The following is a 14,661-nucleotide window of genomic DNA, read 5'->3' on the forward strand; positions in this document are numbered from 1 at the left end:
TTCTCAGAACTGCCTGAAAGGTAAATGGCTGAAAAATTTGTCCACAAGCTCCTGTCTCCCATCGGTTGAGGGCTGCCCTTAAGGGTGTTAACTATTTCCCACATTTCCAGGCGAATCTTGAGGAAGCACTGAGCAGGCTTCTGCAGTTCTGGAAAAGGCTCTGAGGCAGAAATTAGGAAGACTCAAACAATGTTCTAGAGGACTGGGTTTGTGAAGAACCATCCACTGAAGCTACAACTGAAATCAGAATGGGGCTTAGAGGATGAGAAACAGGACTCTAAACTTTCCTGCACAACAGTCTTTCTGACAGACCATGAAAAGTACCAGGACAGGGAAAAATTGTTACAGACTGAATGTCTGTGTCCCCCCCAAAATTTTTATGTTGAAACCCTAACCTTTAATGTGATGGTATTGGGAGATGGAGCCTTTGGGAGATGACAGGTCATGAGGGTAGAGTGCTCCCAAACAGGATTAGTGCCCTTGTCAGGGACTGAAGAGTTGAGAGTTCCCTGCTCTCCACCATAGGAGGACACAAGAAGAGAGCCATTTGCAAACATGGGAGAGGGTTCTCGCTACACCCTGGCCATGTCGGCACTCTGATCTCAGACTTCCAGCTTCCAGAACTGTGAAAAATAAATTTCTGTTGTTTGTCCACATAGTCTATGATACTTTTTGATAGCATTTCAAACCGACTACTGACAGAATTGAATGCTGGTTTCAAAGATACATCAGATATATGGTTTTCTCTAAGTTCTAGCTTAGCTTCTTTCATGGCAACTAGATTATGGTGAACAAAGTTCAATGCAATAAAATAAAAGTGTAAGGACACAGAATCTTTTCTTTCCCAGAAGCTCCTACGGGGATCGGAATTGCAGAGTTTCCAACTTGGTTACCTATGTAGTCATAATACTGCCACAAAGGAAAGATGTGGCTTCACAAGAATAATACATTCTCACTGTATCCTTCAGTTCTCTATCCCCATAACCAGGAAACACTCCAGTCAGAGCCTCATCAATGTGGGTAAGCCAGACTCCTCAGTCACCTTCTCTGAAGTCTCCATTATATTAGTCAGGCAGAAATTACTAAATACTTGAAATGACGAGTCTGCAACTTGTTCAGGGAACGTAATGGGGGAAATTAAGCTCAGCATTAATGAGTTAAAAAGCCTTTTGGTTTCTATTTGAAGGGAGACAAGCTTGTTGGCCTAGCTAATCTGACAGTGAAAGGTAAAATGATTTATAAGTGACAATTTATAATTTATAAATAATTAGATTGTCCATTCAATGCATGGTTGCAATTTCTGTCCAATCAGAGTGCCACCTAGGGTTCCCTAATAAAATGTGAACATTGCATGGGACATCCTTATATGAAAAAAATATTCACTATTGATCAAAAATTCAATTTGCTGGGAATTCTTTGGTTTTATTTGCTATATGTGGCAATTCTATTGCCACCTCCAACACATACAAAGAAAGAGCTACTCATTAAAACAAGACTGTAAACGTTCTGCAATGTTGTGCTAAAGGTTCTTGGACTTTTCAGTAGCAGCAACATTTCAATAAATTGACATGTGAATTAACTTTAACAATTTACATATTGTTTCCGTGGGCACATCTCTAAAAACTTTTCAAAGCATTTCAATAACTTATTTTGTCACAACAGGGCAATTTGTATATTGAAAAAACACTGTGATAGTAATAGGAAAACTCTTTTCAAATAATTCCAAATGAGCCTTCAAAAGACTCCCACTTACTTGTTAAGAGTCAAATATGCATACTTTAAAATGTTTTCATAGGATTCACCTAAATATTCTTTCATAAATAAAATGTAAATCAACTTCTAAGTCCCAGAGCAGTTCTGCAGAGTTCTTTGATGAAGAGAAACATCCCAAAACCACATGCAGAGTCACTTCATTTTAGTTGCAAGATTCTTGTTCCAGCTCACCTTCCAAAACAATTTCAGTCAAGTAGAAATGTTCTGACAATCCCCGCTCTTAGAATGGCAAATAATCCCTGCCTTTTCATTCATTCGCTCATTACCTCTCTAAAAAGAGAATGTGCAGTTACCAGAATTTTATACAATTAGTGCTCCAAGAGTGTTTTAAATGCAAACCTATAAGAGGAAAGTAAAAACAAATCAAAGTTAATTGTGACTGGCTGGAACAAAATGCTTAAATCAATACAAGGATGGCTCATCTGCTCATCATTTACCCATTACCTGGGAGACGAACACCTCCTGCTGTGCCTGATTTTTGATACAGATTTACCATTGCCTGCATTCTGCAGACACACGTTAAGGAAGCCCAGACCTTCTCTGACTCCCTGTCTCATTATCCTCTTAGCACTTACTAACCTATTTATTCTTTTTTTTTTTTTCCCTTGCTGGTGTGTTCTTCTTAGCGGGGCGGGGGCATGCACACAAGGAAAACTAGAGTTAAAAAACTTTATAAAGAAGTTCAGGGCCCTTCCTGCAAAACAGAGTATCTGTGAATTACTGACTTCTCTCAGTCAACTCCCCATTGACTATTGTGCTTTTCAGAAACCTCCATAAGTAGAATGCAAGTCCTTTCATAAAGCATCCCTTGAAAATAAATTTTATTGTTGTTAAGGTATTAGATGTAAATGAAGAGAAATAAAGCCCCCTTATCTGGAATTGTGAATGTCTTTAATGGAAGGGTGGCCTGAAAACCCAACACCAGTATCCAGGTGAAGGACTTGAGGAACAGCAATGTGCTATTGGAAAATCTGGCTTTTGAAGGTCATGCATGTTCTTAGCTCTCATCAATAAAGCTGGTGTTTTAAGATAAAGACATTTCTAACCTGCTGCCTTTCTGCAAATGCCTGTCACTGTAGCCAAGTATCCAAAAAAAATGGAATATAAAATGTATCTGCCATTGAAAGTTAATATGTATCTCTGAATTAAATACACACACCAAATTGGATTACGTCTGGATAGGATGGCTGTGTTGATACATTCTTTTTTAGATACTTTTCCAAATGAAAAGCTTGCAACTACATGTTATTTATTATTATTATTATTATTACTATTATTAATGATTTCCAGGGAGGGGGTAAGACTCAAAAATTCTTGAAATAACTAATTTTTCTGACTCTATTTGACAGTTAAATATATATCACCATATATTTACTGGCAATTATCTTCTTTTCACTTTCTAGCTACTTTTTTTTTTAACTTCTGTATATGGATTACCAAACAGAAAAGTATAGCAATGACCACATATGAATAGCAAATCATGACTGAAAGTGCATTATATTTTTAGCCAAGTGCACCCAAATAGGCTAAATATGTGAAGGTTAGAAATACAGTTCCCACTTTAAAATCAGAGTATAAATAAAAATGGGAAAACCTAGGAGCACACTGATATGTTAGAGGGAAAACAGTGTAAAGGATTGACCGGCGGAAAACCGTGATACCATACAAAGGGACCAGAGTTAAGATACAACTGATAGCCAGCATCAGCCTTTCAATTGGCTGTTGGCCTGTATTCCACCTACCACTTCCTCAATGCATCCTTTATATTATTTTTTTAGGAAAGGACATTCATGACCAATAACAATGTTATAATGATAGTAAGTATCGGATTTAAGATACGGCTTTTTACAAACACCTTTAACCAACATTAAAAAGCCAGCAAGGGTGGGGGCCAGGGGGGTTGTTACCTAGCTCAAGGTTTTATTTAGTGATGGTTCCACTTTTTCACTCACTGCTGCAAATCAGCATTTTTAGTGGACAAAGGGCTCAGCAGCGGCCTTATGATTGCTTCTTTTCAAATGGTAATGGCTATCCTAACTCCTCTGCCAGGTTTTTCTTACCAGAGCACAAATTGCAGTTTACAAGGCTCTGAGGGGGAAAAAAAAAATCTTAGCTGAATATCTTTTTTTTTTATTCGACAAACTGACATGTAAATTACCCTTTAAGTGCTCCACTCTAGGGCTCTGATCATCTCCTAATTGTCACAGTCAATTGTAGCCAACAGTCTCTTCAATCCCAAGCGCTTTGACAACAAGCACAAGGATCAAAGCAGAATCAGCTCCCTTCAATATCCTTCTGTTTAGGATGCTACAAAACGCCTGAAAAAGAAAGGTGTAAGGGCATTGCTGTAGAGGAAACTGAGAGTAGCAAGTATTACAATAGTCATTTTCTCCATCTCTAAAATTATACTGTATAAGCTGCCGTGATCTTTAATCACATGAGCAGAACAAATACATAAACCTCCCGGGCAATTAATATGCTCTTAAGATTATACCAATATGTGAGCTTTACAAACAACACCGTCTCCGTGGTTTAGGAAAAACTACAACACAGCGAAGGGATAGCAATCATTTCATAGCAGCCTGAGCTTCAAAAACTATTATCAAACATATTCTGTGTTTGAGCATAAATTCTAAAGCATAGTTCTTATTACTTAGTTTGGTGTCAGGATTCACTTCTCCCCCAAACTGAATAGCCCATTGAAAATTTTTGAGTTTTTTTTTTAATTAACCTAGAAATGTCCAAATGAAAATGTGCTCCCAAATAAATAAAAAAAATGTGACACCAAAACTAATTTCAGAAGATGCTGTTTTCCTTCCTAGGGGTAACTCTTACTGCTTTCCTGGGAACAAACTAATTAAAAGTCATTTACATGATCTACAAACATGATTCTTAAATAAGATGCCCTTACCAGGATCACTACTTAACAAAATATCACAATTCTTTTTAACTAAAGTAGTTATCATGTGTCACTAACTTTTTTAAAAGATTATTTATGCTTTTCTCAAAAGATAACAATTTCACTCTAACAAATATAACAATATAAATGGTTTGGTAGAAAGAGAAATCCTGTATAATAAATCTGTATAAAATACCCACTTTAAAAATAACCTGAAAATTGTCAGGAAAAAAACTGACAAGTGGAAAGAAATCAAAGGCACATATGACAGCACCTCTATGAGCACCTTTACGGCTGTCTCCTTGTACCCAGGTATTACACGCATATGGCCTGCACGGGCATGCGAGGTCACACAGTGATTGACAGCCTTCCTACGCTCAAGAAAAAAAAAAAAAACTGAAAAAAGAGGCAGCAAATACCCCAGTTCCTTTTTCAGCTAGTCCACTCAAATCCCCCTATAGGGGTTTCCCATCCTCCCCTCAATTTCACCTTGAATTCTCAGGTTTGATTGAAGAGCTTCACAGAAGGGTCTATTACAGATTGAGGAATGATCCATTTCACATCTGAAGCTCCAAAGAGCTACTTGTGAGGAGTCTTTGAGTGCATTTATCTCACATGTGAAGCTTTCTGCAAAATCAATATGGGTATTTTTCAGTTTGACAAGTCAACATGAAATATCACATAATAATAGAAAAACAGAGTTGTACATTTAAACACACCCGATACAGTTATCTATGACAAAGCTTATAGTTATTACTCATGGATATCCTTGAGTATGCCTAATCTAAATTCATCCTGAGAGCTGGGCGAAAGCACACAGAAAGAGAAACTGACAGGCTACCATACTTTTGGCTCCTTTGTCCTAATTAATCCAAGTTTTGTGGTGAGAGGAGAAAATGGGCAGAAATCATGGCCTTTACTACCAACTTGGGAGTGATATCAGAGGTGGGAAGAAAATGACGAGAGGTGAAAAAGAAGAAGGAAGGAGAACAAATGAGAAATGTAAAGAACTTTAAATTTAACTAATTGGCAATAACTAGGTAAAATCATCACCCAAAGGCAATAACTAGGCAAAATCATCACCCAAAGTACAACCATGTCTGTACCCAATCCCCACCACCATGGTAGGAAGCACTAGCAGAATAATTGAGATATTTGTGTTGGGGTCTGACAATCTTTGGGTGAACTCCAGGTCTATTTTACTGTCTGCATCAGCTTGAGAAACATGTTTTAACACGTTTTTGTCTAACTCTCTGTTGTTTTTTTTTTAATCTTGAAATGGGATTAATCAGATTTACTTATAAGGTTTTGTGAGGATTGAACAAGATGAAGCATATAGCACCTGGTACATAGAAATATTAATTGATTAATGGTAAATACTGATGAAATTATTAGTTTTCTTACACCTATCCACAAGGTCTCTAGGGTTCTAATCTGGTGCCATTTCTAGTGTTCCCTGGGCCCTTTCCACATTGTTTAATGTCCCCAAGGTATAGATGCCCATTTGGGTGAAAGAGTGAGTTCACTATATTAACTCTAGTATTAGTCCTAGTAGAGGTGTGCAGCCACCCATATTCTCTTGCCTTAAAAACGGTCTTCCTCCAACCAGGAAGGCTGTCCCCACCAACCAAGAGAGAGAATCAAATGGGACTTTGAGAAAGGAAAAAACTCAGGCCTGGAGGCCAAATCAGCTTATCACTTCAAGCAAGAAATGAGGTAAGAGATGTAACATATAGTTTCCCTTCATATGCCAATATGCTATCATTAATACTGAGGTTATCTCTTTATATTCCACTTTAGGAAGAATCTTAAAATTAAAAAAAAAAAAACCTCAATAGCATATTGGCAACCCAGATTTGGTTAAGTGACTCACTATAACCACTTATTCCTCTCCCTCACATTTTCCTGTAACTTATCACTACCTAAGTAGTATTAACACCATCTATACTTGATTATCTGTGCTTGGATTTGTAGATTCTTGAAGCATATTTATAATTTCAAGTTAACCCTCCCCACTACTCAGAATAAGTAGTGGCCAAATAAAAATAAGGCCAAAGTAAGCAAAACATGTGAGTTCAGAGATATGAAAATTCACGTTAATATAAGAGTAAGAAAAGTATCATTATAAAATTCAACTGAAGTTTAGAAACTCTTACCCTGTATTTCAAAGTCAAATAACTAAATACAAATGACTCTGTATTTAATTAATTCAACCAATTTGTATCAAGAACTTAATATATGTAATACTGTTCATTTTTTAGCCACTCTACTGTTCTCCTCCATTATTAAAATTAAGCTATAGCTTTCATTCCAAAACCAAATTAAAATATTTTATTAAATGCTGATATAGAATTACAAGAACAAATTGAAACAATTTCCTACTTAAAAAGGGTCATTTCCTTAAAATTTTTAATTTATTTGTTTTGGACTCAAAATACATTTTTAGCAAGGAAACAAGTTTATAAATGACAATTAAGTTCCCAAATTGACACATAAAAACCTGTTTAATGTAAAATGTACCTGAAACACACTAGAACCAAGTCTTAAAAACCTCTGGGTTGTAAAATCTGTAAATTTAATCCTGTAGAGGCTTAAGGAGTATCATCAAACATTGCATTTCCAAAATCTGAGACCTATCAGGCAAGACACCTGAGGTAAGAATAGAGCATCCATGAGTTTAGGTGACCACTATTCTCAGGATCACCATCATATCAACACCATCCCCATCATCATCATCATCATCCCCATCATCTTGCCATATTTTGCCCATTGTATTAGAGCATGGAGGCTATAAAAATGATGCCAGGAGCTAGCCAATAAGATAACATCTCATCACCTTGATTTTTTAAATAAACGGAGAACTGCACCAGGGTGCCGGGCCCTCACTGTCTCTGGCACTGAAACGTCTTCCATCACATTCATTTCCCTGAACATTTAAAAAATGCTTTCAGTTAAGCAAATGAGGGCTCTGAGATATCACTACCCACATCTCAGCATTTCCTCCTTCTAGATTTTGCCTTATACTGTGGTCACACCAGACTCCCTTAGGCACAGCTTTGTAAAGTCCAGGAAGGGGGCTAGCTCAGGACCTGTAAACATGTTCCTTGGCATGCTGGTAGTACAACAGAACCACAATATTGAAATGAATATTTGCCTTTCTAAAGATCTCAAAAGAAAATAATATCACAACTTACCAATTATTTTTATATTTCAAAAGCTAGCCTCCTTCATTATCAGGATTTTCTGTCTGATTCTTGTTTTGGTTTTGATTTTGATTGTAAACTTCACTACTCAAAAGTATGAGCGATGCTTGCTTTTCAAGTACTTCACATATGCCATTAAGTAGTAGCCTATAGTTCAACTAATAAGAGTGCTGACTGTGAACATTCATTTCCTACTGCTTGTCCAACTTTCAAGTGAAAAAAACACCATACCCTACAGTTTGCAATCTACCTAAATGACCTCTGGCCTTATCAAATCCTAATCACAAAAATATATATGCCTCACTTAGAAACTGAATTGAGCAGGGTTTGGGGGATGAGAAAATGGAGAGTTCTTGTTTAATGAGTAAAGAGTTTCAGTTTTGCAAGATGAGAAATTTCTGGAGCGCTGTTGCACAACAGTGTGAATCTACTACAGAACTGCAATTAACTCAAAATGGTTAAGATGGCAAATTTCATGTTATCTTTTTTACCACAACTTAAACAAGTTTAAATAAAAAAAAAAAGTAAAACTGCTTGAAAAAACTAGTGCATCTAATTCAAGAATAAATTAATAAGTATGGAACATCTTTTGAAAACTGAATTAAGGATATCCTGATTTTTAAGTATTTTGGTAGCCAATATCTTGGATTTTAGTCCTAATTTCTTTTCTATGAAAACACTGCCTACAAAATTATCTGTACAGTTTTCAAATCCAAATGGACTAACATATGACTTGACATAGGAGAAATTGCACATAAGAATGCAGGTCAAAACTAAATAAATCAATGAAATTTGGATTATAGAATTTCACTTCTCTCCTGAAAGATTCAAACAGTGAAACACAAGAAAACCACCACTCCCAGGTGCTGTGTTCTGAGGCTGTAACTACCACATACTTTTACCATTTCAAATCTCAACATTAACCTGAATTCAGTGAATTTCAGTGGACCAAGCAAAAGTTGAAGCTCATTGAGACAAAAATACTTGAACCCAAACCAGACTAGTTTTCAGTGGTTTCTCTGTTTTTGTAACAATAATTCCACCGTATCTTAACACTTTCTTCAGGGTTTTTGTTGTTTTGTTTTGTTTTGCTTTGCTTTGTTTAACATTTTACTCTGGTTACTTTTTTTTTTACCATTTTTTAAAAGTTATGTTATAAAGATTTTTTTCATGGTTAAGTGTCATAATGCTTTCTCTTTGAATAAGGTAAGCAAATTTAAATTTATCCCACAGAAAGGCAGGAAACAGAAACTTTTCAAGAAGTAGGCAAAATGGGACTATGGAGTGATGAGGGAAGTTTATAGAAACTAGTGTCTTTAATTTATAATCCCACCTCATGTACAAAGAATGAAATCAATCAAAAGTACAAGTAGATGGCTACCTTTTGAAAGTAAGATCCCAGGGATAAAATGATAGGATGAAAATTAATGGACATGATGCACTGATGCAAAAATTTATTAGAACTTTTTTCTCTGCATATGCCCTCTACTCCAATCATTTGATCATCTAATTTTTTTAAAGATTTATTTATTTATTTATTTATTTTAGAAAGCCAGAGAGAGAGAGAGTGGGGAGAGGGGCAGAGGGAGAGAATCCTCAAGCAACTCCCCACTGAGCATGGAGCCTCATTTAGGGCTCAATCCCACGACCCACGCGATCATGAGCCAAAACCAAGAGTTGGACCCTTAACCGAGAGAGCCACCCAGGCGCCCCTCTAATGCTTTGTTTTTAACATTTATTTCTTATAGTCTGCATAGTTTATTAGATTAGGGATAGCAAAACCTTGAAGTCTAGTGTGAATTTGCAGTTTATAATAATACTAATAGTTTTGATAATACTAGTTACCTATAACTAACATATCTCAGCACTTACATTATCTCCTTTGAACAACCCTATGAGGTAAGTATCACTATTCCTTTAACATATGAGGAAACTGAGGCTTTGAGAGATTAAATAACTTGGCTGAAACCTCACACTGAAAAATGCTGTGCCTTTAAACTACAAAACTACCCTGCATCTTGATGAATGGCTATGAGTGTAGCTTCATTTCAGTATAGATTATTCTTCTACATCTATTACAAACTCTTCTTTATCTTCTTGATAAATGAGTTTCCTCTTGCTTTGGGGGTCTCCTATTGCCCAATATCTCCTGAATAGAAACTATGTCTCGGACACAGACACTTGCTATGATTGACTCCATGATGAACCAGTGGTCATTGGCAAATATGGTCATTGATCAGAAGCAGCATCTCCCTTGGTTCCTCTGCTACCTCTCCAAGTATTCACCAAGCACCCGGTTATAAACCATTCACTACAGAGAGTAGCATCCACAATGGCACGTCTTTCAAAACCCACTTGAATTCAGGACTATAATCACAATTGAGGTATTCCAGAAGATGCTACTACCTTTGCAAATACCATCACCAACACCAGTGAAGAACATTAATGACCAGCACAGTGGACCTTTTCATTTCCCTGCTTCAGATCTGGATCCCTTTCTCCCCAAGACCTCTCGATGCCCAGGTGAATATATTCATACCATTCCTAGGGCAAACAGAGTGAGGACACACTCTCATGTTAGTCAGGACAAGCCTAAGAATCCAAGAATAGCACAGCTGGAATCCTAAGGGCTCTCTCAGCCATGCCATAAATCTATATGTGAGAAAAATGTGGTCCAAAAAAGTAAAATGATTTGCCCAAGGTCATAAGCTAATAAGTGGGAAAAAAAAAAAAGATTTCACTGCAAGTCCAGTGCATTTTCCACTTAGACTTTTAAACAAAAGGCCTACTATGTGTCAAATAAGGTACTATGTATGTTGCATACAGTATTTTGTATAATCCTCACAACCTTCACAAAAAATAAATAGTATTACTCTTCTTATATAAATGAAAAAGATTAAATAATCTAGTAATCTAGTTAAATTCACATAGCTAGAAAGTAGCAGCTGTAGGGATCGTTATTAACACCTTACTTTTAATATAATGGTGAAATTCCTATAAAAAAATCAAGAAGGGATTATGCTGATAAGAAGTATGGATTGATATTGAGATTAGAGAAGAAAAGGTGTAAAATTAAGGCCTGGGAAATCAACAAAACTAAAGTAAAGGTGTTGCATGAATACACTGGTCTTTATTTTTATTTCTTTTTTCCCAAAAGGATTTAATTGGCTTATTTAACAAAAACAAACAAACAAACAAAACAAAATGCATCTGATACAATAAACTAAATTTAAAATTGGTGAATAAAATGAGTCTAAGGGAAAATGCAGTGAAATTAAAAGACAAAATTATTGCAAGGAAGTCTTATCTACTTGCCAGGAGTAGTCTATAAGTTTGAATCTGAGCTTTTAGACAGGCTACACGAAGAGGGAAATGTGATTCATTACATAGATCAGAGTGTCCCTAATACAAAGAACACGCCATTTGCTCAGGAAGACGCAATTATTCCTGGTTCTGAGACCATAGAGAAACTTGTCCCTGTGGCCCTCCTTGAGAAGACACAGCACAGAACAGGCAACAGTCACCTCAAAATATGGTCCCAGCTTGCAGAGCCCAATTGCTTGGGCTGTTGAGCGCACCGTGTTCATTAGTGCCAGGCAACAGCATTGCCTTGGCCAGAATTCAGTCAAGGCAGTTCTTTGGGGACAGCATGCTAGTTTTCTCAGGAACCAGCAGAAGGGATGAGAGAGAATGACACTGAATGTGAAGATGGTCAAGACTTGCATAAATCCAATACTAATGCTAATTCCCGTAACACCTTTGCTAGGACACCCAACCCATCTCCACCTGGAAAGCATTTAGTTCCCTTCCATTTACTCATTCCATCTGAACACAATTCACGCTTCCTAACCTCTTCTGATGCAAAAGAACAGATAGAAACTGAGTCTCTGCGCCAGACCCAGGCTCAAGTTGGCCTGAGGAGAATGAGTGAAGTGGGCAGAACAGGCAAAGGCAGGCGAAGAGAGCAGTGGTGTGCTCATAGGTTGTGTCAGTGCATTCATCAGATAGAGGTCCACCATTCCTGGGCTTTGCAGAGATCCCCAGCTGCCACTGGCAAACCTTTCAGGAGCCATTACTCTCATTCATTATTTCACTCAGTCACTGAGTCAACCAATATCTATTAGTAATTATTATGGTTACATGCCCAGGAAGCACAGCTAGACAAGATGCACAGTGCCCTTTCCTAATGAAGTTTGTGGGTTACCCTTTACTGAAGAGGCTCCTAATTTAGGCAACTCAAGAAAAAAGCATGGAGCTGGAGAATTAATAACTAAAACTCTACATGCTGTCTTTTTTTCACAAAAAGTGGGAGAATTCATCTGGGAATCTGAAGAGCAGCCCTTCCTTGGGGATTAACTAAAGACTATGGCCTTGCAATTCTTTTCAGTAGTACATGCCTTTCATGGTCTCATCTATCAAGAAAGAAACTAATATGTGACAAATACATCATAATATTCTGTGAAAGTTTAAGAAAAAGTTGTGAGAGCTAAAAACATTATGGAAATATTCCCTTTAAAATGTGTACACATTGATAAAATGGACCTTAAAGCTATTATTACATAAGTACACCTGAGTGTCTGTCATAGCTAAGAACACAAGATAATGAGGGGCACCTGGCTGGGTCAATTAGTAGAGCATGCAACTCTTGATCTCGGGGTCATGAGTTCCAGCCCCACATTGGGTATAGAGATTACTAAAATAAATAAATAAATAAATAAATAAAACAGAATACAAGATAATGAAATAAAAAATGAGCAATTTATTCTACCTAAACACTAGACAATTATATTAATTATAACATTTAATGGCTTGCACTGAAGGACTCACTTCTTGACAAATACAGCCCTTCTAGAATGTTAAAAACATAATTAGGAGTAGCTTGAAATGGCAGCACCCATGTACTCTTATCTGTTGATGTGCAAACATTGTGGTTTTGTAAGGAAGAAAACATCAAAATAGTCATTTCATATTATTAACCAATGTTCAGAGCATGGTAAGAAATGACTCTATTCCAGAGAGAGTTCTGCATTCACTTAAAACTCTTCTAACTGAAACTAGAATTGTCATCTCCCTTCCCCAACTCACAATCTATACTAAAGGAATATAGTCAACTGGAAAACAAAGAGCACTTGACTGCACAGATTAAACCATTTTTAAGCATTTTAACATAAAAGCAGACATCATAAGATACACTGTACAGCATTATTTACACAAGGTCAAATTCTTACCTTTTCCTCATTCAGATTGGCTACCAAGTACTGTGTACTTAAGGATTGGATCCACTACTTTCAAAGTTACCTGTCTGCATACCATAAGAGATTTCATTGAAAGTAAAGGGCTCCCAGGGTGCCTGGGTGGCTCAGTGGGTTTAGCGCCCAACTCTCAATCTCAGCTCAGGTCTTGATCTCAGGGTCATGAGTTCAAGACCCACATTGAGCTCCACACACAGTGTGGAGTCTACTTAAAAAAAAAAAAGTAAAGGGCTCCCTTTCTTGGATAGAAGCAAGAGCAGAGAGGGTGCCAGGAAGACCTCAGGCACACTGCAAGAGTACAAAGTGATGAGGCACTGTCTGCCCACCTGCAAACGCTGCACTCTGCCCCTCTATCACATGCGAATCTTTGCACCTAATCATGGTGTCACCAAGTCCTGCTTCTGGGACTTTGTATCTCAGCTAAAATAGATGAAGTCTTCAGGGGAAATTGTCTACTGTGGACAGGTGTTGGAGAAATCCCCCTTGTAAGTAAAGAACTTCAACATCTGGCTGTGCTATGAATCCCACAGCAGCACCCACAACACATACCAGGAGTACTGGGACCTGACCACTGCAGGTGTGTTCACCCAGTGCTACCAAGACAAAGGCACCCAGCATGACCCAGATCATGAAGGTGGAGGAGATTGCAGGCAGCAAGTGCCACTGACCAGCTATCAAGCAGTTCCATGACTCCAAGATTCAAGTTCCCACTGCCCCACTGTGTCTTACATCACCAGCACAAGTCACACTTAACCACCAAGATGTCCAAAACTTTCCTTTAGATGTAGAGCCTCCTGGTCCCCAGGATGTCCAAATACACTCCTTGGGAAAACCAGGATTCTCAGGAGGAAGTAAGAAAGAAGAAAGAAAGGAAGGGAGGAAGGAAAGAAAGAAAGAAAGAAGAAAGAAAGAAAGAAAGAAAGAAAGAAAGAAAGAAAGAAAGAAAGAGAAAGAAAGAAAGAAAGGGAGGGAGGGAGGGAAAAGCAGGCCCACTTCATAGACCACCTTCTATACAAGGCCACTCTTTCAAGATTGGGAAGGGTAACTGTTTCACCTAATATATAGAAACAAGCACAGAGAGTCAGGCAAAGCGAGAGGACAGAAGAATAGGTTCCAAGAGAAATATCAAGACAAAACCTCAGAAAAAGACCTTAGCAAAGTGAAGATAACTAATCTACCTGATAGAGTTCAAAGTAATGGTCATAAAGATGCTCACCAAACTCAGGAGAAGAACAAATGAACACAGAACTTCAACAAATAGATATAAAATATAAGAAAGTACGAAAGAGAAGTCACAGAGCTAAAGAATACAATAATTGGACTAAAAACTATACTACAGGTTCAAGAGAAGACTGGATAAAGCAGAACTGATCAGTGAGCTGGAAGATAAAGCACTGAAACTCACCCAGACAGAGCAGGAAAAAAAAAGAATTTAAAAAAAGTGAAGATAACTTAAAGGCCCAGAAGAACAGCATTAAGTAGAATAACGACCATAATATAAGGCCCCCAAAAGGAGATAAGAGACAGAAAGAGG

General features: G+C 37.5%; 1 long non-coding RNA gene and 1 pseudogene across 4 annotated transcripts in view; one reads left to right on the top strand and one right to left on the bottom strand.

The window, feature by feature from the left end:
* Positions 1-1,396: 1,396 nt before the first annotated feature.
* Positions 1,397-14,661, bottom strand: part of LOC112811909 (uncharacterized) — a 51,408-nt gene continuing 38,143 nt past the window's right edge. For all 4 annotated transcript variants that reach the window (XR_012375742.1, XR_012375738.1, XR_012375739.1 and 1 more), the window contains exons 5-7: positions 5,162-5,299; positions 3,932-4,091; positions 1,397-2,112 (exon numbers count right to left, since the gene is read on the bottom strand). This is a non-coding gene — a long non-coding RNA (uncharacterized lncRNA). The remainder of the gene's footprint in view (positions 2,113-3,931; positions 4,092-5,161; positions 5,300-14,661) is intronic.
* Positions 11,556-13,909, top strand: LOC112810715 (large ribosomal subunit protein eL20 pseudogene; annotated as a pseudogene).

The sequence above is a fragment of the Callorhinus ursinus genome, unplaced genomic scaffold, assembly GCF_003265705.2.
Source record: "Callorhinus ursinus isolate GAN/ISIS: 27379988/994484 unplaced genomic scaffold, GSC_fseal_2.0 scaffold2, whole genome shotgun sequence".
In the NCBI taxonomy this organism is placed as follows: domain Eukaryota; kingdom Metazoa; phylum Chordata; class Mammalia; order Carnivora; family Otariidae; genus Callorhinus; species Callorhinus ursinus.